This window comes from Hippocampus guttulatus, chromosome 4 (assembly GCF_054856545.1).
Source record: "Hippocampus guttulatus isolate MCC_2025c chromosome 4, RoL_Hgut_1.0, whole genome shotgun sequence".
Lineage (NCBI taxonomy): Eukaryota > Metazoa > Chordata > Actinopteri > Syngnathiformes > Syngnathidae > Hippocampus > Hippocampus guttulatus.
Window position 1 is genome coordinate 24,285,001 of NC_141264.1, and position 23,160 is coordinate 24,308,160.

At 45.5% G+C, this 23,160-nt stretch overlaps 1 protein-coding gene and 1 non-coding gene across 3 annotated transcripts in view; one reads left to right on the top strand and one right to left on the bottom strand.

Annotated features, from left to right (window-relative positions):
* kcnq1.2 (potassium voltage-gated channel, KQT-like subfamily, member 1.2) overlaps positions 1-23,160 on the top strand; it is a 137,303-nt gene that overhangs the window by 83,568 nt on the left and 30,575 nt on the right. The window lies entirely within an intron of this gene.
* trnat-ugu (transfer RNA threonine (anticodon UGU)) lies at positions 6,654-6,726 on the bottom strand. Its single transcript has one exon. It is a non-coding gene; the product is annotated as a tRNA-Thr (tRNA).

Sequence of the window (23,160 nt, forward strand, 5' to 3'; positions counted from 1 at the left end):
CTTCAGACAAAAAGTTGAAAATTGCTCCTCACATGAAGTCACTGATTAGCAAACCTGCTCCGCAAAGAAAAAAAAATATATATATACCTGTATATATTTTTTTAACCCTAACCCAATGTGCTGAAAATGCAAGCAGGTTAGAAAAAGAACCCAGAATTTAAAAAAAAGAAAGTGAGAATATGTCACTCTTGAATAAAACAACTCAACGTTGCAGAGACGACGACACGTCAGGTGCATGCCCGCGTCAACTCCCCCCCTCGTCCCCCCCCCCCCATCATTGCCGCGAAGGCCACAGCCCCCGATTGTTTGAGCTCAAAGGGCTTCATGGCCCCTTGCCAATCCGCTGCCATCCCCCTTTTTGTGATTTATTCCCAAATGGATGTCCCCTGTTTTTCCACCATTCCCGTTTGGCTCCTGTTCCCAGCACCTCTTTGCCATGTGAGCATCCTGCCTGTTGTTGTGATGTGTTTTGATAGATATACGTGTATGTGTGTGTGTGTGTTTGTGTGTGTGTGTGTTTGGCCATAGCATGCGCAGCGGGGAGCCAGACTAACCAGGCCGCTCTAAACAAAGAGAGGAAACTTGGCAAAGGAAACACACACACACACACACACACACACGTATACGCTGAAATGCTGGAACACAGCATCAGTACTCTCGCTGACCCGCGCTGCAGACAAGCACGTACAGAACCTTCCCGGCATGTCTAGACTTGGCCTTCCAGAGCCGCGCGGCGCAACCACCTTGCACTTCCTCCTGTTTGTCCGGATTTGAAATCCCGCGTTTTCCTGCCGTGCTCCTGCTCGGCTTTTGTTTTTGTTGCCCTGCTTTTTTGCACAAGTCTGGCAGCGAAGGGGAGTTTCTTGCCGCGGTCCCGCTTCCATGCGGACAACAGAGGTCATTGTCCTCGATGGAGCTGGACCCTCGTTCGCACATCAACCAGGGGGTGGGGGCGAGGGGCGCAGGCGGGGGGGGGGGGGGTGTTCAGCTTGTCAGGCTCCAAATGAATGTTGGTGAAGTGAGCATGAACGTCGTAGAGAGGGAGAGCAAATGGTTCTTTGTACCTCGGGGTGGGAAATTAAATCGTGATTATCCCTTCTACGTATACCACAATAAACCCAGGTGTTCTCTGACTGCGCCTGCCATTTTCTGAGGGTGGGCATCATATTTTGATTGTGCAGTAAAATCGAGCCCATACGATTTGCCGATTTTCTTTGCAGAAAGGATGTCCCAGTTTACATCTGCTCATTTCCTCTACAGTTGAACATGTTTCGCTTGACTCAGCCGCTTATTTCCTATTTCTAGGCCCACACCTCAAATTTGAATTTTTCAATCACAGCAATGTTGTTGGTTTTCACAGAGGATAAAAAAACTATATATACAGTATATGTACAGTATATATGTATAATATAGTTTTGGTATTGTTTCACTGTCTGTCTACATGTGTTGTTCCACTGTTTGTGGTCAGCTATCCGTTGCTTAAAATATGACCACACACTGTAGATGCTATTCGTTAGCTCATCTGTGCTGTTAGCATTAAGCTAGCGGACGAATTACGCAACATGTAATTCTCTTTGCTTAATGTTGGTTTTGACAGTAGACGTCAACTGGGAGAGACAGGAAAATATTGAAAGCCTTTTTTTTTTGAGAAAAAAAAAGCACCATCTGCCAAAGGGCTACTGATTTCATTTTGAGTTTTGTTTTTTTACATTTGGTTTTGAGTCGTTTTTCAGAGTCGGTTGTTTGTTTTGAAGTCGTTTTTTTTTTAAATCCTCTATTTTAGTTTGTAGTAGTTTTACAGTTAGTTTTAGTTTATCGAATTTTGTGTTTAACCGTAACAGTGCACAGACTTTGCAATACAATAAGTGGAGTAGTGCATAATACTGGCTCGAAAGTCACAACCCCAACGACTTAAATATCGTTACGATGGTCTCGCTTTTCAACGTTTGTTGCCAAGTTGACAACTTCCAAAGTGCATTTGTGGCTTGAATTCCTTTTAAGACATATTGGAGCCAGTTGTATCGTGTACTATTTTTTTCAAAATAGCGAAATATATAAACACTGGAGCCTATCCCAGCTGAACCAGCCAGTCGCAAGGAACATGTACAGACAAAAAAAAAACCCCAACACCCGCCCCCATATACCCACCGTCACCGTCATAGTGATATTAATAAATTAAAGGCGACGAATGTCTTAAGTTCTTTCAGCGTTTCATCTAGTATGTGTTGTTTTTCTGTTTGTGGCCGTTGACGGTTTTTGACATGTCCTAAAACACATCTATACTGTGTTTTTGTGGCACACACTCGTCTGGATCAGGCATTCTGACTATGTCGAGCAGACCTGGCCTTTGTCACGTTGGGGGTGGGGGGCACAGTACTCCATCGCACGCGATGAGAGCGGCGCACCGCCGAACGTTAGATAGCGTGCAGCCCGGAGTGCGGCCTCGCAGTAAATCACGCTGGGGCAATGCGCCGCGGAGGCAGCTCCTGGCAGATCCTGGCAGCTCTCAAGACGGTCTTTGGCTCGGGCTCCCTTCTCTTAGCGCCACTCTCTAATTTCAGAGCCGGGCTCTTGCCCACTAGTGTGTCTTTACCACATTCCCACAAGCCCGAGACGGATAGTCTGCATGTCTGGGCACCCTCTCGCTCTGCGTTTCATCGTCGAGCTGCTTTGCTGATTTTTGGCTTTTGTCAACGACCCCCACGCCCGCTTGTTGGGGGGTTTTTTTTTTTTTTTTGGTTTTGTTTTGGGGTTTTTTTTCTTCCTCTGCTGCCTTTTGGTCTCTTGTTGTCAGAGAATGTGCATTTTCGTTTGAATGGAGGATTATAGGTCTGCGGTCTCCGATCATCGTACACGTCCAGCATCTCTTTGCATCTTGTAGCAGCCACTTAGGGGCTTTTTCATTGGCTTCATTTCCATTGAATGGACTTTGTGCGGCCCTGGATCGTGCCTACAGGTCTCCCAAGTGTAAAACGTGTTTCCAAGTTTTGGTTTTGTGGACCCCCTGGGATAGCCTTGGCTACCCCCCCCCCCCCCCCCTCCAAGGATAAACATCGAGCTCCACCACTGCTCCCACTGTGCTTTTTTTTTTTTTAATTGTCTTGACCACACTGGAACATTAATGTACTCCACCGCACACCAGTTCATTTTCAGCAGAGAGGTGCGACCACATTTAGGGAGCTCACAACGCAGTCGAGAAAACCGGTGGTGTGCTTTATGGGCTCTCGCGTTGTTGCTAATGTGCCGTGCTAAGCAGCCCCGGTGCCGCCCCCGCAGTGCAGGTCCCCTCCACCGCAAAACTGCCAAACTATAGTTCAACTAATTCCTCTCCAACTGTGTGCGGATTGAAATTTATCAGAGAACTCGCTTCTTGTATTGGCTATGCTTAGAAATTTGTGTCCATCGGTGGTCAAGAGCAGCCTTGGTGGAGGCACCGGAAACGAATCCCACCAAACTTTTGACTCTCCCTGAACAGCCCAAATGAAGTGGTCCGGTACCCATTGTCATTATTATCATTTTTCAAAGCAAAATTTGAAAAAATTAAACAGCAGTGCATAAGACAAGAGCGTTTTTCCCCGCGTGCAAAATAAATCAAACTTTATTATACCGCCGCTGTCGGGCGGACACCTCCTATGTCCAGATGGGGTTAATTCTACTCATTATTGACCAATCGAAAGACTGGAAAACGGTTTTGGTTGAACAAATATATATACAGTTACTTTGGTTTCCTGAAGGTGACGCTTTTGGAGAGCCCGGCGATATTTTATATCGCGATTCTCTCGTCTGACTTCCGCGGAAAGCGGCGTAGGTTCAATTCCCAAACCGTGCAGATGCTCCGTCTCCGTAAGTGCCTCGCGATTGAGCGGCAACCGATGTGACAACGGCTGACGTCATTTTCCACAGAGTCCACAGAACAATTCGGACTTGACTGACTTGTGATCTGTTTATTCTTGGTTTGGGCGTTTGTGGCAAATACTGATTGTTTGCTGGGGTTAAGAGGGCGTGGTTTCACGCCGATTCTGTGACCGGCTACCATGGGACCATCCAGCTCATGTCATTAGTCAGCAAAGTTATGGATGCAGGCGTTTACGACTCTGGGCCACTTTGGGCTCAGATGTTGGGCCAGCACGAAACTCAGTGTGCGTGTGTGTGTGTGTGTGTGTGTGTGTGTGTGGGAGGGTGGGGGGGCATGTGTGTGTTGGCACCTGACCTACCCGATTTCACTCAACGCCACATCTCCTCTCGCCTCGCATTTGCTTCCATGATGCCATTTCTCGCTTGTCAGAATGACACATCATGTTTGGTTTTTTTTTTCTTTCTTCTTGATAATTGGCTAATGAATTTTTTTCCCTTTCCTTTTAACTTGGAGTACAAAGGCGTGCGTTTTATCCGTATGCGGGGTTCTCTCCCCTTTATGGAGCAATTTAAAGTGACACGCCTTGCAATTGTGTGTAATTAGCTTTGAAGTCGACTCAAGGAGAGAGAAACCGCAGCCAGGCTTGATGGCAACTGTCTGGATGGATGAAAATTAAATTGCAAAAGTTGTTCGCTGTATATATTTTTTTCCTCTTTTCCCTCTTCGATAGACTCATGGCCCGTAGTAATAAGATAAGAAAAGATACGATTAATTAAAAAAATATCACAACGGAGAAATTCCCAATTTACAGCAGCACAATTATGAAATGGGGCGGCCCGGTTGTCCAGTGGTTAGCACGTCGACCTCACAGTGCAGAGGTCGTGGGTTCAATTCCAGCTCCGGCCTCCCTGTGTGGAGTTGGCATGTTCTCCCCGGGCCTGCGTGGGTTTTCTCCGGGTACTCCGGTTTCCTCCCACATTCCAAAAACATGCATGGCAGGCTGATTGAACACTCTAAATTGTCCCGAGGTGTGAGTGTGAGCGCAGATGTGTTGTTGGTCTCTGTGTGCCCTTTTGCGATTGGCTGGCAACCGATTCAGGGTGTCCCCCCGCCTACTGCCCGAACACGACTGGGATAAGCTCCAGCACCCCCCGCGACCCTTGTGAGGATAAAGTGGATCGGAAAATGAATGAATGAAAAATTATGAAAGGGCGAAAGTAGAAGACAAAAGTATATCAATAAATATACTGTGAATATAAAATATAAATACAAGCATATTAAAAATGGGTAAGTGGGGGCGGGGGGGTAATGAAATAATCAGTGTCTAACCGATGACTTTAGGTTAAACTTTCGGTTTAAGTTTGTGTTCCCCCGGCCCCATCCTTGGATTTTTCTGCATGCGACCCACCGAGGGGGGGAAAAAAAAACGTTTGGACACGCTCGGTGTACTTGTTTTGAGAGGACGACAGATAAGACGTGAGACAGCCGGGGTGATCTTGACACGTCCCGTCCATGACTCACCGGCGAGGAAGTGGGAGGCCGACCGTGTCTGCGCTCCAGTCGGCTCGATAAGCCCAACGGATAAACAGTCTCAGCTTTAGGAGGCGCGGGCAAAAGAGACGAGAAAGGGCACGCTGACTGTGGAGTCGTATCTCCCGGTTCACACCGGGAGGAGGCCTTTCGAGAAGACCAGAGAAGGAGAGGCTGTAGTTTGCGCGATAAGGCTTTTTGAGATAAGATACGCTGAACCGAGGGAGCGCTTCTTTTGTTGGGTGTCACATAAACTCACTGAAGGTCTTCACAGTAAATGACATAAACCAGTGACGGGCCATGAAATTCGTACCTGGGCCATATGCCACCATTATCGTGTCGCAATTACAACATGATTAAGAAATATAGAGATATCTTTTTGAAATGGAAGTAAAATGCAGGTTGCTCACCAGAGATGCCGATTGGCAAGACTGAAACATGTGCAACGGAGCAGCTCCATCAAAATAACACACACGCGTAACAATTCTAGCCTCATTCCTTCATTTCCAGCCCAGTTGAAGCTACAAACGGGACACCACACCATTCCCACTTCCCTTACGGTCTCGGTAGCGCGACTGAGGGTGCGCACTCACTTGTCTTCTTTTTTTTTTTATCTGATGCAATTTAAAAACTCACGAAATGTGGACAGTTTTTTTTCCCGTAATGAGATTTTAAATGAATGTCATTTTGAAGGATCACGTCATCGCCCTTTAAATTTTGCACAATAAGGTTGCCCGTCAACGTCGACATTTCGATTGTTATTGTAAACATGACAAATGCTGTGTGAAGGGAACTTTGATGTAAAGCGAGGACCTCACTGTAAATGTCTTGCGCGTGTAAGTTAATTAGTCTTAGATGAATCCCTTAGAAACAACGCATGACAAAAAATATATATCTATCGAAAAACTTTACTCGGGTTCGTAGAGTTAACTGAGAAGCTACGACGTGTTTCTCGGCTTGCTTACACTGAACAAAAAAGTTTTTGTTGAATTGACTATCTCACAGTGTACGGGGCTCCTCGGTTTAACAGAAGCGTTCTTTTTCCGACGCTGAAACGAGTTTTTGTTGAATGTGCTCAATTTCATTTTGTCAAGTGGTTGCGTAACTTCAAATCATCTCAATCCAGATTTTACTTTGTGCAACCACTGAACAAAATAAAATTGATTCTGCACATTTTTCCCTCATACAAATTTAGGTTATTTCACTGACAAAAAAAAGAACTCTGACCTGAACCAAGACCCCCCATCCCATGTGTTAAAATGCAGTCAGGCCCCAGCGAGAATTGAACTCGCGACCCCTGGTTTACAAGACCAGTGCTCTAACCACTGAGCTATGAGGCCCTGCTGCTCAGCGCTGCTGCCCAGGGCTTAGATAAAATATTCAAAAAGCAAAAAATGCGTTCATGGTGGAAAAAAGGTGACTCGCGTGAGCAGCCTGCGGTCAGAGGTGAACACACGTTGTTGTTGTAAGGGGTCAGAGAGGTCACTTCCACCAGTCTGCTGGAAGCCAAGGAGGGCGCGGCATCTCAGCAGGCCTTGTGTCTGCATGCCTGCGTGTGTGCGTGTGTGTGTGTGTGCGTGCGTGCGTGTGTGTGTATAGGGCACCGCAGCTTTCCTCACTTAGCACCTTGACATTGGCACCAGACCTCTTCATCAAAATCTGCTGCTTCAGCTGCATTGCCCCCACCCCACCCCCCTACCCTCCTTATCCTCCACCTCACTCACTCCCTCCACTCCCACCCTCTCTGATAAAATTTCAGAAAGGCGGGGGCGCGCTGATTGTTGATGCGGACTACTGTGGGAATGCAGATGCTCCTTGCGTGCGCTGGGGACCCCGCCCACTGTTGGGGAGCGTCGGGGGGGGGGGGCGAGGGGGCCGGGCCGTCCGACGTCTGTCACACACCGTCCGTCCGTTGGCATGACAACGCGGCAGATGGCCGCTTCAAAACGCCTCTTAAGCGTCACGCGAGCGTGGCTTTAGCGCGGCGTCATTAAGTGTTGCGGCGACGTGTTTTTATTTCATGCGTTCATTCGTTCTGGAATCAAAATGATTTTCCGGAGAAAATAAATGAGCTTTGCTGTAGCTAATTCACGAGCCTCAGCACCTGTTGACTTCATGTTGATGTGCTATTTCTTGAAAAAAAAAAAGTTTGAAAATAATCAACAGTGAGCACTCGTATCTTTTGCAAAGGCAACATTTTGATAACTCATGCAGGTGTACCTAATGTTTTGGCCCAGTGAGTGTAAACAAACCGTTCGCCTCGCCGTTGTGTTTTCTTTTCGTGGGTCAAAGTAACTCGCTCCGTGTTTTCACGCTTTTTCTCTTTTTATTTGATATATATTAAGGAAAAACATAGAATCGAGAGTGTTTCTTTAAAATGACTATGAATTGATTTTTCTTTTTTTTAACTGGACAATTTCAGTTGCAACATGCTGTGGATGCAAAAGTTCTCATTTTTACCCATTTGGACCTTTTAACGTTTATGTTCACGCGCCCCCCCCCCCCCCCCCACACTCTGCCCCAGCTAAAGCAGAGTCAAATTAGGGCATAAAATAGGAATTTGATTGACACAGCACGACAGCCCACGGAAGGTGTTTGTGCTGCAGTCAGGTGCTATCTCTTGGGCGCCACATAGATCGTCTGGTCGCCCTGAACAATCAGGCGCCAACCGCATTCCTGGTCCGATTGTAAATATGACGCACGGCGGGCGTGGTCGCGCCGCCGCATAGTTTGGTTTTGTTTGGGATTCTTAAGAGAGAGCCACCTACCTTGGCGTCTTTCTATTTTGGGTTTGTGAGATTTTTTTTTTTGTTTTTAACCTTCACGAAAGATTTGAGGTGGTCTGACTGTCAATCCTTCAGTACTGGAGTAATACCGTAATTTCTGATCTGTTTCATTTATGTTAAGGCAGATTTGGATTTGGAGGGGAAAAAAAGTAGTTGAAGTTTATGTTACAACTGAAGAAAAGTACAATTTCACCGCAGATTTTCTGCCCTTAAAAAAAAAAAACATTTCACAAAACAACATGAACGAGACACACTGACACACAAAGGGATGCAGTGGGCCGAACCTGGCCCCCGGGACCTTGCCTTTGACACCGATGATTTAAAGTCTTGTTTGTCCTCCGCTCGCCATCGAGGGAGATTACACCTCTTATACCAACACCGCAATACAACTCATATAATAAACGTGAAAGAGCCGCAACCCCACTGGAGTTGGCGTCTTCCTACCGTTTGCTCTTTTGTTTTTTTTCACTCTCTCCTGCAAAAATCACACAAGTGGGCCAAAAAGCAGTAAATTAGCCAGAAACCCAATATGGACTCCACCCTGGAGATTACACAGTCCACTCAGCCAGCGTGCACTAGAATAACAGCCTGGCGTGCCCTCACTGTCCCTTGCCCGCACTCTGCGTGTGTGTGTGTGTGTGTGTGTTGTTGTGTGTGTGTGTTATGTTGCTGTGTGCACATGCCTGAGCTACTCCAAATAGCGGGTGTATATACCTGCACGTTTTTTACATTGTGGCAGAACAGCTTAACGTGGCTGTGTGTGTGTGTGCGTGTGTGCGTGTGTACGTGTGTTTGTGTGCGCGCGGCGTTCCCCGTCAGCTGTTGTCGCACCGAGCGTGTCGGCTGTCGTCTGACACATCGACGCAAACGCGTCCGCCGCGACACACCTGTCTGCCTCAGTCACGCACCGATATTTAATCCGGTTAGTTTTCATTCTCGCCCTTTTTGAAAACATGTCCATGTTGACTTCGTGTTGTGTGCATTTTACCGGACCCCACGCAACAAATTTGAATACGGAATATTTGTTGCAAAAAAGGGCGGCCCGGTGTCCAGTGGTTAGCGCGTTGACCTCACAGTGCAGAGGTACCGGGTTCAATTCCAGCTGCGACCTCCCTGTGTGGAATTTGCCATGTTTTCCCCCGTGCCTGCGTGGGTTTTCTGCGGGTACTCCCAGTTTCCTCCCACATTCCAAAAACTAAATTGTCCCGAGGTGTGAATGTGAGCATGGATGGTTGTTCGTCTGTGTGTGCCCTGTAATTGGCTGGCAACCGGTTCAGGGTGTCCCCCGCCTACTGCCCAAAGTCGGCTGGGATAGGCTCCGGCACCCTCCGCGACCCTTGTGAGGATAAAGCGGAACAGAAAAATGATGGATGGATGGATGGATGTTGCAAGAAGGCTGATGCAGGAAGGTGAAAAATAAATGAATGCATTTCACCCTTTCATGCACCCTGTAACCTGATAACATAAGCTGTCTACTGCAGTAACCGCCGTCCCTGAAAGGGTTTAAAAAAAAAAAAATTATAAAAATAAAAGCTTGGCCAGCGCAGCGTATCAACTCCGGCCCGATCGTCAAATCTCATCACTCGGCAGTGAGTACACGCGCACGTGCTTGAAGACGCACACACAAATCATAAAAGTCATGTCGACGGCATATGAATGTCAATCGAGTTTACGATGAGCAGCGTGTACTGGTCGAAAGGCAGGAAAGGGGCCCGTGTTGATTTGGGTTTGCGAGATTACCTACACTTGACCACGCGGGAGGCCCCAGTCAGGCTGCGGCTCGCCTAATGGCTAGGTCTGCCGCTCTCTGGGCAGCCGCTGATTACTCCCAGCCACGTTGGAGGTAATCAAGGTTTGGTGGTCATCACCATGCACGCACACACACACACACACACACACACACACACACACACACACACACACACACACACACACGAGTGAATATTCCCACGTGCACATGGAACATGAATGTTGATATGCTCCATGTTCGAAGGCGCACTGGAAACGACGCTACCGGAAATGACACATTTGAGCTCGCAATGGGCGAAGCGCGACTTCGTAAAAAGCAAACTTCTTCCAAAAAAAATGCCATTGTTTTGTCCCCACCGGCCGCCCTTCAAAACAGGTTTGAAACGGGGAGGCGGGGCTTAGCCGCCAACTAGATGTCATCGCAAAGCGACGTCTGCGTTGTTGCAGTATCGAATGTCAGCCTATGGGGGGCGCCAGCAGCGACGCACAGCATCTTGACGTAACCAAAGACTTTGAGCGGCCTGTTAGTAAACAAGCGCTTCAGTTTTGTTTGTCACATTGGAAGGTAATTTACTGGCATTCATCTACTTATTTGTTTTAAGTTTGTATATTTATTTGTTTGTTTATTTTTATTGGAATTCTTCCTTAATGGAAGGCATGGTCAATGAAATAAAAAATATCTATTCAGATAATCCAACATTAAATTTAGTTGAGTTGAATAGTCGAGCCATCTTGACGGCTTCCCCTTTACAAGAGTCCTTGTGTTGAAATACAATTCCTTTGATTTTTTTTCCCACTCTTATTACACTTTAAATGAATCCCAGCTGCCCCACGGAGGTTAAGTCATAAAGCTAAAGCGAAGTGAAATTCGTCAATAGAAGACAAAAAGAAGGCTTGTGCAAAATTAAGCACAAGGGTTAAGCTTAATAATTTTTTTAGTGTTTCATGTGAATTTTTTTCCCAGAGAGGCAAAACGATCAAAATAATAAATCTAAATTTATTATTCATACTTTTTTTTTTTTACATTTCGTCACTTCACCATCATCCGATAAAAGGGATGTCAATTAAAAAATATATGATAAAATAAAGCCTATCCCTCATTGACTTGTTGTTTTACCTTTTTTGATTTATTAATTTTTTTTTGTGAAAACTTTTTTTTTTTTTTTTAAACAACTGCTGTCATGGACTTTTTTTTGTTTGTTTTGTTTTTTTGTGTAGCTGTGCTAACTCAAGTCAAAAAAGAGGCTGAGTCATGCCCGCGTAGGGGGCATGCAGTCACGCTTGTGTGCATATGCCGTATCACAAGATGTAGTGTGACAAGTTTGGAAGTGCTGACACATACACACGCACACACACACACACACACACACACACACACACACATCAAGCATCTTACACAATAAGAGTGGGGCCGAGCGTAAAGAGCAGTAAACCTCTTAGCCGCACGCGGACGGAATTAACCAAGAGATTATATTTGACACCAGCATGAACATTTAAGTGTATTGAACTAAGAATTGCACTGCACAAATAAAACCAATTTGCATTGCATTGTAAATTGCTCTGCGATGTCAGCGGGCCTCTGAACGGACTATCGCATTCGCCATACGTGAACACATTTCTCCATCCTTTCCCACGGAAATGTCCAAGAAGTATGTCATGTCATGTGAGGGTGCGGTCATGACAAGAGAGGAAATATGACCAAGTATTAAAAGCCCGTGCGTGGAAAAGTCGAGGGATTTGGGCATTTGGGTTTGAACAGACCATTTCAGTGCCATTTTGGTGAATTCTCCGACCAAAGAGTCCTTGAGATTTTGATGGCCTGTCACCAAGTCTGAATCACGTCGACGTCTTAGACAGACAAATGTACTGTAAATGGAGCAACGCGTTGGACTTTTCTGGATAGCAAAACGGCTCGCCAGGAAAATAAGGAAACAATGCGAATGGCTTGATTGACGTTTTTAGCCTACTGCCGTCGTTTGAATGTGGGAAGTGCCACTCGAAATGAAGATGTGATGCGCGGTAACTTGAGAGAGCGAATCGCGGTCATATTTGACATTTTCAAGCGGCAAGTTGATTCAGAAATAGACGTGGTTCAAATTCAGACTCACCGTAACTAGCATGAGGGATTGGCAAGTCAAGTCAAATTGATTGAATCGAATTAATTTACAATAATATAATGTCATGTAAGAATTGACATTTCTGTTGCTTGGATTAAGGGCACACCTTTGACAGTGAAATGGAGTGTGCTTTTAGAGCCGACGTTCGCTAGCAGATTAGCCGTCATATTTAGCTAACTTTTTCAGGTATAACTGGCAGTGGAATTTTTTTGTCACTCTTTTCAGTTCAAGGTGGTCATTTTCTGCCACCCGGAAAAACATTCATGAAGAAATGGTCTTTTGGGCCAAATTGTAAACCGGTCGACAGATAAGCAAGTGTCAATATAGCAAAGCTTTTCGACTTGGCGTCAATGTTTGATGGCTCACCACAAACACAAAACTTTTAATAATGCAGGTCGGCAAGGTCAGATTTGAATCAAACCGGTTGTCAGTCATGAAAATAGCCGCCGTGCAAAGATCAGAGATATTGCTGCCACACTTTTTTACCGCCTTAAAAAAAAAACTTTCAAAATCAGTCAGAAGTTGTAAGGAAATATTATTGTAAGACTGTGCACCGTTTGACTCAACCTCAAGGATGATTCAGTTAAAAATGTAATGTAAATATTAAATCCTACCTTAATTTGAAAACAAACAGTTCTAAAAAAAAAAATTTGATATATTACAACATTAAAGTTAAATACAACTGAACTGTACAACAGGAAAAAGATGGTGTGTAGAATCTCTACTCCATTTTATTTTCTCAGGTGGTGGTGCCACACACAAAAAAAAAATGATTGGGGTCCAAATACATTTTTTAAGTAGATATCTTGATACATATTATATTTCGCACAACCACTTGGCGAAAGAAAATTGTGCAAATCGTGAAAATACAACAAAAAACGCTGTCATACGACAGTTTGGATCGGACCTACTTGAGCGTGACGCTGAAGTTTCGTGATTACCCCTAAATTACAAAAGTGTAAATAATGCCGCCCCACGCCTTCAGCTCTCGATCGATCCACACCACCTCCCTCAAGCAGTCACCGCGCCCGCGGACTTTTTGAAGCAAAACATTCAGGTATCACGTGTCAATCTTGCATTTGTGGGAGTTTATCTGATTCTGGTTAAATTCTTGAACATCAAAATGTCATACCTTCATTCCAGAAAGCTCAGATCTCCTCGAAATGTGATCCTGCCCGTTGGTGAAAGCAGAGCTGCGCATTTTTGCCATCAGCCACGCGAAAGGACGTGATCCACACCGCTGGCTGCCGCGCTCGTAAAACTTTTACATGCCGCGTAAAATCCGTAAATATGATCCGCTCGTGGAGGAAAGATTAAAACTTCGCCCGAATTGGATCCCTTTGGTTACTGATTAAACTACGCCGGAGGCCCTGGGGCAGCTCCGTTTACTTGCAGATTTTTATCTTACATCATGTCAAGTAATGGTCTGGAACGCTTAAAGGGGGCGCCGGTCAAAAATAACTAATAATTTACTCGTCACCGCTAATCTTATCTTTGCCTGTGGGGGGGGGGGTTTGGGTTTTTTTTGGTTTGTTTTTTTGGATGTGAGTGAGAGACAGTTTTGCCGCGGTTACCTTGAAAAAATAAGCTAGTAATGTTACTGATTACAGCACTTGATTTGAACGTTTCTCAGTTGAATTACAAGTGAATCAATTTTGCCAACATTTTGTTGGTAGTGCATTTTTAACAGTGGCGTTTCAGAATAGCTGCTTTTTTTTTTCAGAAAATGTTAACAAAAAATCTTTATCTACTTAACATCAGTAATTTTTTTTTTCAAATGAGTCAGTGGATTTCACCTAACATAAATGGCTACACGTTTTTAGAAAAAATGTCAAATAGTCTCTCATGTCTTCACTTTTTTTTTTTAAGGCAATCTCATATTTACCTGTTAATATTGTCATGGCAAACTTAACGTTGATAAAATATTTACATCCAAATTAAATGATTACATTTGTGGAGCTCATCACAGTCTTTCACTTGAAGCTTGAATGTGCTGCGATGTGTTTTTGGACACTTTGTCAACAGCACAGAGCGTGCAACATAACTTCTCTAATGCTGACACAAACTCGAAATCGTGACTGGGTTTCCATCTTGGAAACATGAATCTCTCAGACGAGAATACAAATTGTGAAGTTTCCACAGTGCTTGACTTCAATCCGCAAACCCTGTGGCACCCCGTTTCTTGCGTGCTCTGTATTGTACAGTCAATTGCCGTGTGTCTTTATCAAGAAATGGTGTCAGACACAATAGGCCCTTTTATTGCGTATTAAAAGTTGTCACTTATTGACTAGCGCAATTTGATCCGTAAGAAAACGGCGGCCGAGGCTTGCTGTTTACACGCATGATTGCTGAAGAGCTGAAATGATGTCAGCGTATGCCTTTGGACTGATTGTGTCATAATCGTATGCGTCAGCAGATGATGAAACTCAGCCTAAATGTGTCACGTTTCCCCGCACCAAAACGGACACGGCGATATAAACCCGAATGTGACTTGACGCCTCGCACAATGGCGTCGCTTTGTTTACGCCGCAGAACGGCCGCACTTAGCGCAATGGGGGATGGAAATAAACACATCATGGCGCCGTAAAAGGGAATGATGGCATGTCAGCTTTACAGCCCAATTCCCCCCAATTAGACATTCCTCTAAATCTTTCAACCCCGTGTCATTATGTGTGCGTCCTACACTGTAATCAGCCCTTTTGGCCCGCCGCTCGTTCAGGCCTCACGCGATTTGCCCGCGGTTGGGGGAGGTGAGAAGCGGAGCAGTCGCGCTGTCATCGTGGCTCAGGACAAAGTCGCTTGATCACTCCGAGCTACAGTAATAATACTCGTCAGATAAATGCCCGTCAGTGTTGTTGGATCCTTTATTTGTATGCGTTGCTTTTGTTTGAAATAGAAGTCGCTTAAACATTGAACACGTATCGATGCTAGCTTTGTCCATTTGTCGCGGTTCCCGTTATGTTAGCATTAAGCTAGCAGACTTTCGGAAAGGCAATGTTAAAGGCCTGATTAAATACACAATGTGGAAGTCTCTTGTCTTGATTCATCTTCCTTTCGCAGTAAACATCAACCGGGAGTGGCATTTTGTAATGTCAGTTCGCAACTCGGTAGAGTGACGGACGACTGGTCTCTCTCACAAAAGAAGTGGAAATCTGGTTTCTCATAAATCCAGGTACAAATGTTGTAACAAATAACACGATATAAAAAAAATAAAACACTGAAAATTTGTTTTTTTTAGGGGAGAGTGGGTGTTGGGTGGGGCGGGGCTTTAAAACTTAACATTGCTTTTATATTGCCAATTATAAAGCATTGATACTGACAGAGATAATTCTCGAGTAATTCAACATTCCGTGAACATATTTTTTTTATTCATTATTTTCATTCAACAGTACAGCAAACGTAGAACAATATGAAATAACACAGCGAAACTACGAAAAAAAATGGACCCCTTGAGTCATGATGGTTACGCCTTAAAATCATTTTCAAGTCACGATCTTGCAGACGGTGGTAAAATGATCACAACTTGCAAATGAGATTGGATGCGCTTTCCACATCATCACTTAGGTGCTACCTGTTCAAACGATTCAACAGGTTTGTTGGTCTGCCTTGTTTTGTTTTGTTTTTCATCTTTTTTCTGTTTTATTGATTTAAAAAAAAAATTTTTTTTTACATTGCCTTGCTCAATGGCTTCCTCCACGCCGCCACACAAAACGATGGGAAGGAACTCCTCCTGCCAAAACACAAAAGTCGCTTCATCTTCGGGGAAGATGGCGCTTTCACATTATAATTCCCCAAATTCCGTCAGAATGTAATCGAAATCAATCAGCGGTTGTATAAATTTTCCATCAATCGCCGATGTCCCACAGTCCAAGTCTGTCTTTGTGTCGGACCTGTTGTGGCTTTTTGTACCACTTGCATGTTTGCATACCGGTGCGTCGACACTTTGCATATCAATAGATGGCAGTTGCCGCAAAATGTTCCCATAAGGCCGTTTCTAGCTAGCCGCCGCCATTCACAGCTTTTCTAAGGACCAGAGTGCCACCACAGCCGCCCCCCCCCACTCCCCGCCCCCTTCCGTTTTAATGAATGGGCTGTAATTACAGCTTGATGGAAAACACTAATGCGGCTCATAAAAATAAAAAATAAATAAAAGCGGGACACTTAAGACTGTTACGATTCCTCTCTCCAGGCGACAAAGCCAAGAAAATACAAACGCGCACATGCGGCGCATGCGAGTCAACGCGGCTTCCGAGCGACAGGCCCCAGCGCCGTCAATCCCATTTTGTGTTTGTTTTCTTTGTTCCTTGGAAAGCATAAGTGTGCCCCGCCCACCCTTTGTACTGAAGCTAATTTGAAAAGCCACCATGAAAGAAGCGCTTGCCCGGCATTGCTATAAATCTGTCCGGAATGAAGAGAGAGACACTGAAGGTTTTCCGTAGCGATGCTCTTAGAAATATCCATGTGCCATTTTAGCTTTGGATGACATCAAAATATTTAGTTTTCTTGTTGTTTTTTTCTGTATCAACTGTATAAAAGGTTTACATGGATACTCTTATGACATATTCATGGTTCAATTTGCAGATTTTTTTCAGAACCTTACCTGCATTATTTGTGGAAAAACTTGTCTTCTGAAGAGTTTCCGTAACATGGGGAAAAAAAAAACGTCTGAATTTTTAAAAATTCTTTTTACTTTCAAGGCGGCGGCCCGGTGGTCGACTGGTCGGCGCCTCACACTGCACAGGTGCAGGGTTCGATTCTGGCTCCGGCCTGTCCGTGTGGGTTTTCTCCGGGTACTTCGGATTATTCCCACATTCCAAATACACACGTGGCAGGTTCATGGAACACTTTTAAATTAGTCTCAAAGTGTGATTGTGAGCGTGAATGATTGTTCGCCTATGTGTGGAATGCGATTGCCTGGCAACCAGTTCAGCGTGTAACCCGCCAATTGCCCAAAGACAGCTGGAACAGGCTCCAGCACGCCCCGCGACCCTTGTGAGGAGAAGCACATCGGCGGTCCACATCCGGGCGAGTCCATTTGTTTTATTTTGTGAGCTCAATAAAACACATCCAAATAAAGATGAAAACATGGCTACGTTAGTGGTCGTACTTTCCATAGCCCTTTTGTAAAACTGAAAAGAAAAATTGAGCTTGAAGATGTCATTTTTGAGCGAAATGGCTCAGCACGTAACGACGAAAAGCCAGGGCCTCTGTGGGTGTTTTGTCAGACTTAAGGTTTTATGCTGTCATCACTGTGAATCTTTGATCTGGCCATTGTAGAGTATATTTCCAGGTCTTGAAATACCTCCAGTGTCACTGTTGATCTGAATTAGTCACGAGGTGGACTCAGTTTGTCGCGAGCTTTCAACATCTGCGTTTGCCCAGCACCAAAAAATCCGGCAATGTCAATAAGAGCGAAGTTGGCCACGGACGCCTGGACGAATAAAGTCAAGCTAAACAAGCTAAACGGGCCAGAACATAGAAAATAGTCTTTATGTGTGTGTGTATGCGTGTGTGTGTGTGTGTGTGTGTGTGTGTGTGTGTGTGTGTGTGTGTACGTGCGTGCGTGCATGCTTGTGTGTGTGTGGTTGGTCGGCCATTCCCGTCCGGTTCCACCGCACTCTCGCTGACAGCTCTGCCTGACTCACTGTTCCCATGGAGCCCGCAGGGCTGACTCGTCTTCCCGCCACCGCTAACCTCTGCCCGCTCTTTTGTTTGGAAAGATGGCCGCATTATTTTTATGCACTTGCACTAAATTATGCCCTGCGCCGAGGGTAATGAGTGTGCCTCGTTCCGGGGGCACGGCCTTGGAGGCCTTCCCGATCCCGCCGCTGCGGCCGAGGCGCCAAAGCAATTTGGTTGGATGCGACAAACAAAGAGGAGCTTGTCGGGGGCCCTCGCGATCAGCGGACGGCGATGATAATTCTGTGGACTTATTAGGAAAAGAAAGTACAGCGAAGAGACATGCGAGTGGCAGAATGCGCGTCGGTGGTTTGTCTCTCGGACGTTTCTCTGCATGAATGGTCGTGAATCTGTTGGGTCTCGCGGCATACGGCGCCAACCATTTGGCCGCATATTTTCTCATGGCCTATGCAGTGCCACTTCTATTTCGCACTCATCTTTGTGGTGCCGTCGTTTCCCCATTGCGATCGACGCGCTTACGAATGATTCGCTGCAATCTGCCAGCGTATGCAGCGAGCATTCAGTTTCCACTCAGCGATAGCTTTAAAGTGCGGTGAATTATCGCAACTGTCGCAAAGATGAGTCCGTGTTGGGTTGAGATCACACAAGTAATGGTGTTTGCTATAACTTCTATCAATCTAGCAATCTCGCTGTTTAGCTATCTCGCTATCGTTCTTGCTAGCTAGCTAGCTTGCGGCTGAAATCAGGTCTGGTAGCACAATTTTGGTGAATTTGATCAAGGTGCCAGCAGACATTCTGTCAACGTATTTCATTCATAAATATGACAACAGCCTGTACCAAACTCTCTGAACCATCATTATCATCATCTTATTATTATTATCATTATTAGCTAAGGGCGAGGGCAGAGGAGAGAGTGGGTTCACACGCGGGACTTGGAAGATTGGGTGGTAGGTAAGTGCCCCGCTTCACAGCAGTTATTTCCGATTGCCCCCGGCAAACTTGACATCATCTGCCCATGGAGATCTACTTGCGTTGCAAAATGTACTTTCCGCACCCCCTCCTCTTCATCTTCTGCATGGACTTCAGTGAGTCAATTTCTGCTTCCGTAACGTCAAAGACTGTGTGCTTCCAGGGCGTTGATTTTAAAGAGAATGCGAGGATCCGCTTCCATTGGCAACGAAGATAGTTGGCCGTTTACACGTCCACAATGGCGCAAATGCCCATTTCTGATGCGTTGGTCTGTGAAATACAAAAGAAAACTCCACCCATACACAATTTAGTCCGTGCTTGGCACGAGATTTATGCTGGGCATGCCTTTATGACGATTATCGTTTTTGTGAATACCGGTAGTTGTGTCAAAATAGTGTTTTTGGCTAGCTCTGGTTTATGGGCCTTGAGTTTGATTTTTTTTTTTTTTTTTTTGTCCATTGTGGACAGCGATTGACTGACGACCAGTTCAGGCTGTCTTCTACCTCTTGCCCAGACAGAGTCCACTGGGATCGGCTCCAGTTTGTTTGTTGTTTGTCTTTTCCCCTGCAGCCTCATTCCGCGCAGTATCGCATTCCTCTCAGGCTGTCCATCACTGGCACAAGGCCTCCTCTTAGCAGCAGAGAAAGTCCTCGGGGTCAGCCCGTAATGGTCCTAAATGCGGCTCATTATCCTGATGAGGAGGCGGGGGCAGGCTGGTGTGGGGTTGGGGCCGGGGGGGGGGGGGGGGGTCAAAGGCTGCCTGACTGGCTCAATGGCGGCCAGGCAACCTCCGACAGGTATCCCGAGTGGGACGCTGGCGGGCCGCCTATCTGATGGACCCGGCTGTCAGATTCGGTTGCACCGGCCTTCTGATCCTCGCAGTGCAAAGGCAGGGAGGGAAAAACAGCACGTGGCTCAGACCCAGAATGAAACCATGGAAACATGACGTGTTGTGATTTCAGTGTTGATTTTGTGCTGATCGTAATTTCGGCTTTTTTTTGGGCGACGATTACCGGGTGCAACTGGACTCCAGCTTGTAGGTGGACAACTTCACCGAGCGAGAAGATGTGCATCTTATTAGGAACTAACACTGTTCGCTAGCGCTGATCTGTGCAAACCACAAAACTCACTGCAGCTCTGCTTACCTTTTGGCTTTCAAAAACCGCGTCGAGCAAATAGTGCAAGACGGAATGGCTCTCGAGTGGGCACGTTGTCGGAAAAAGACCAATTGCAAAAAAATTTGCTTGGGTTGTTTAATTGTGAAGGCCCTCGAAAAACCTAATTATTTGCTTTACAAGCCAGGGGGGGAAAAATGTTTCATTATAATCTCTCCTCTATCATCGGACTTTTTGGTGCTCGCGCTGTCTTGCGATGGCGGGCAAGAGGCAGATTGTGGCCATGGAAGTGGGGAGATGGGGGCGGGGGAGGGTGCTGCGGGGTCGGGGGGGGGCTAACTGTCAACAGCCTCGGGCCCCTGCACGTCAAAGTAGGCAAAGATTCTCTTCCAGCCAGATGTCATCCAACACAACAGCGCCGCAAACGATCACAGATGAACGTTTGTCCGTCCCGCTTAGACATCGGCGCTCCGTCCGGCCTCAGGTGCGTTGCGCCGTGTCGGTTTTCCTCTGAATGCGCGCGTGTGCATGCGGCTGTGCATGCGGTCACCTTTTTTTGGGGGGGGGGGGGGCCGCGCCGACCCGTGTGTGACAGTCTTGGCATGGAGGGCGCAAATTGGATTCCTTTCTCTTGCCTTGGGCTCTCACTGCTGTCATATGTGATGACAGCGTAAGGGATACTCTTTGGAAAACACACACACACGCACACACACACACACACATCGTGCAGGAGGAGGAGGCTAATGTTTTTTTTATCCTTAAGTCAACACTTTGTATTTGTGACTTTCAACTCTGATATCAAGTTGCAGTGGCGTGTGAGAAGTTGCTTTCGTTGCCGTAATTGCCTGTAATATGGCTCTGCAAATTTTTTTTTCCTTGCAAAATTGAGGAAATATGACAAATTGGGTACTGCAGTACACCAGCAAGGTCACTATAGTTCACGAGAACAAACAAAACTAAAATTGAAAAAAAAATGACATTCAAGGAAATTAAAATTTAAAAACAATGCTTAAAAAAAGGAAATAAAACCAACTGAAACGGAATCTTTTGTTTCTAAAACTAACACAGCGAAAATGTCCTTTGTTTTCATCTTTGTCAATTCATATCATACGTGAGCTTTCTGCGCCCGTTTTAAATGTATTTATGTGGGTGTCGTTGTATGCCCGTACAGAAGAAAAAAAATCAATCTTTTGAGTCTCGTTTACGTTTTTACACAATACTGAGTGACTTTATGTCGTTGGTTTTTTTTTTTATGTTGCACTCACCAAATAAAACAAACTTACTAAAATGAATACCAAAACTAAAAAAACTCAACTGAAAAGCAGCATTTTGGGAAAAAAAATAGAAATCATAAAAACAATCAAACTTTACAAGCTCTAAAAACGAATTATAACTAACTGAATTTTAAAAAAAACAAAAACAAAAGTGACAAAAGAGACTTCTGGTGACTGCGAAGCGCCCCCTGGATCAGATGTTCACTTTGCTGCGTCCAGGCTGCAAATCAAATTTAACCACATGCAGATACGTTTTGGGAAATGGCAATTTAACAAAAGAGTTACAGCGGTACTTTAAGATACAAGTGCCCGGATTGCTTTTTCAAGATTTAAGCTGTTTGTTTGGACAATTTTTCATTTCGACTCGTGAGAAAACATTTTAGCTACAAGCCCTGTAAGATCAGTTCAACAACGACGTAGCTTTGCCTTAGGTTAGTTGGTTTCGCTTAATGCTAACAAATAATGCACAGCGCCAAATTATGGATAGCATTGGTGTCGTGATATGATATTATAAGCAATCGCTATTTGAACACAAATTGTACAGCAACACAAGTTGACCGACAATACTTGTAACAATACCCGTTGGCATCTTTTGTTTATCCTCTGTTTAAAAAAAGAAAAAAAAAGCCGAAAATGACTGCAACGGAATATAGTTCTGGTGAAAGTCTTCTTCGTTTGTCTCTGCATGTCAAATTTCCAACACATGTTCCCCTTTCGTAGCAAATCACAACTGCAGGGGGGGGGGGGGGGGCCTCAAGCGAAAGAAACCTCACGTGTTCCTTAACGTTGCTCCAAATAGTCGGCATCGACGTGGCGACGCTTGCTTCAGCATAATTGTTTTTTTCCTTTCTTAAGCTTCTCGATTATCAGCTGCAGACTTCGCTCGCTGCCAGCGCCAAAGTACATAATTACGCCTTGCCTGCAGACGTGCCATTACAGCTGACTTGGCTGGCTTTTGCTCTCTTTTGTGCCTACCGACACTTTTAAAAAGTGCTCATCTCTGATTGACAGCTGAATGGCAGCCAAAGGCATCTGGTGAAAAATGTCAGCGGCAAATTCTTCAGTTTGTCGGTGATGTTGCGCAAAATATGCACTCAGATAAATCATTTGTCAATATGTTGTTGTTGTTTTTTTTTTTTTTTGGTGTACCCAAAGTAAAGTATTACATTAATAATAGTAATGTGACAGTAAGTTTAAAAAAAAATCACATTCCAAGAAACTCCGTTCATCGTGTATTTGCCAAAAATGTTGGAATATTTCGTGTTTACGCACGTCACGAATCTCTGGCTGACAAGATGGGCACCATTTCAAACGTCACTCCGCAATTGTGTGTCGTTCGCCTTACGTGAGGGGTGAGGGGGAGGGGCAGGGTTGGGTGGGGGGGGGGGCGTGTGAGAAGGGCTCGAGAAAAGGGTGAGAGTTGACCTTGGGATCTTGTTGAAGCAAGCTCTGTAAGTGAGGGGGTGGGTGGCTGAACTAAGTGGCTGATTCATTCCCCAAGACCCCCCCCCCCCCCACGCTCCCACCCTTTTCCTCCCCCTCAAAAACACACACACATGCAAAGTTGTAGGTCCAGCGATCCAGGTGCCGGCCTCGACCCAGACGGCAACACGGCCTCTCGCGACCCCTATAGAGAGCCCCAGTCGGGGTGAAAGGTCATGCTAGGATCCACCCACTGTCTGTCCATGTATGTTTTTGGGCTGAAAAGACCACAGGCGCAGCCTCAGGAAATATCGCCGCCACCGGGCCCTGTCTGACCCCGCCGCCGTTTGTTCACCTTGTCACGGGAGAAAGCAGGCACGTAGAAAGGAGCCAGTCAAAAGTCTGTTGAGCGTTCATTCTGCAATGTACACGCCAGGCCAGAAAACTTTTAGGGACTTACGATGCATTTGTGCACACTTCAAAAACAGTTGACGTCTGTAACATGCTAAAGAAATTAGCATTCAAGAAGTTCGAATGTATTCTCGGCTACTTGTAAAGAACAAGAAAACAACAAAGCACATTGATGCAGCCGCTGCTGTTGGCCACAGTTCACGTGCAAACACTCACACAGTAATGCCGACATTCAACACCACCCCACTGGGCCCTCCCTTCAAAAAAATTGTGCGCGCAGATGTTTGTAAT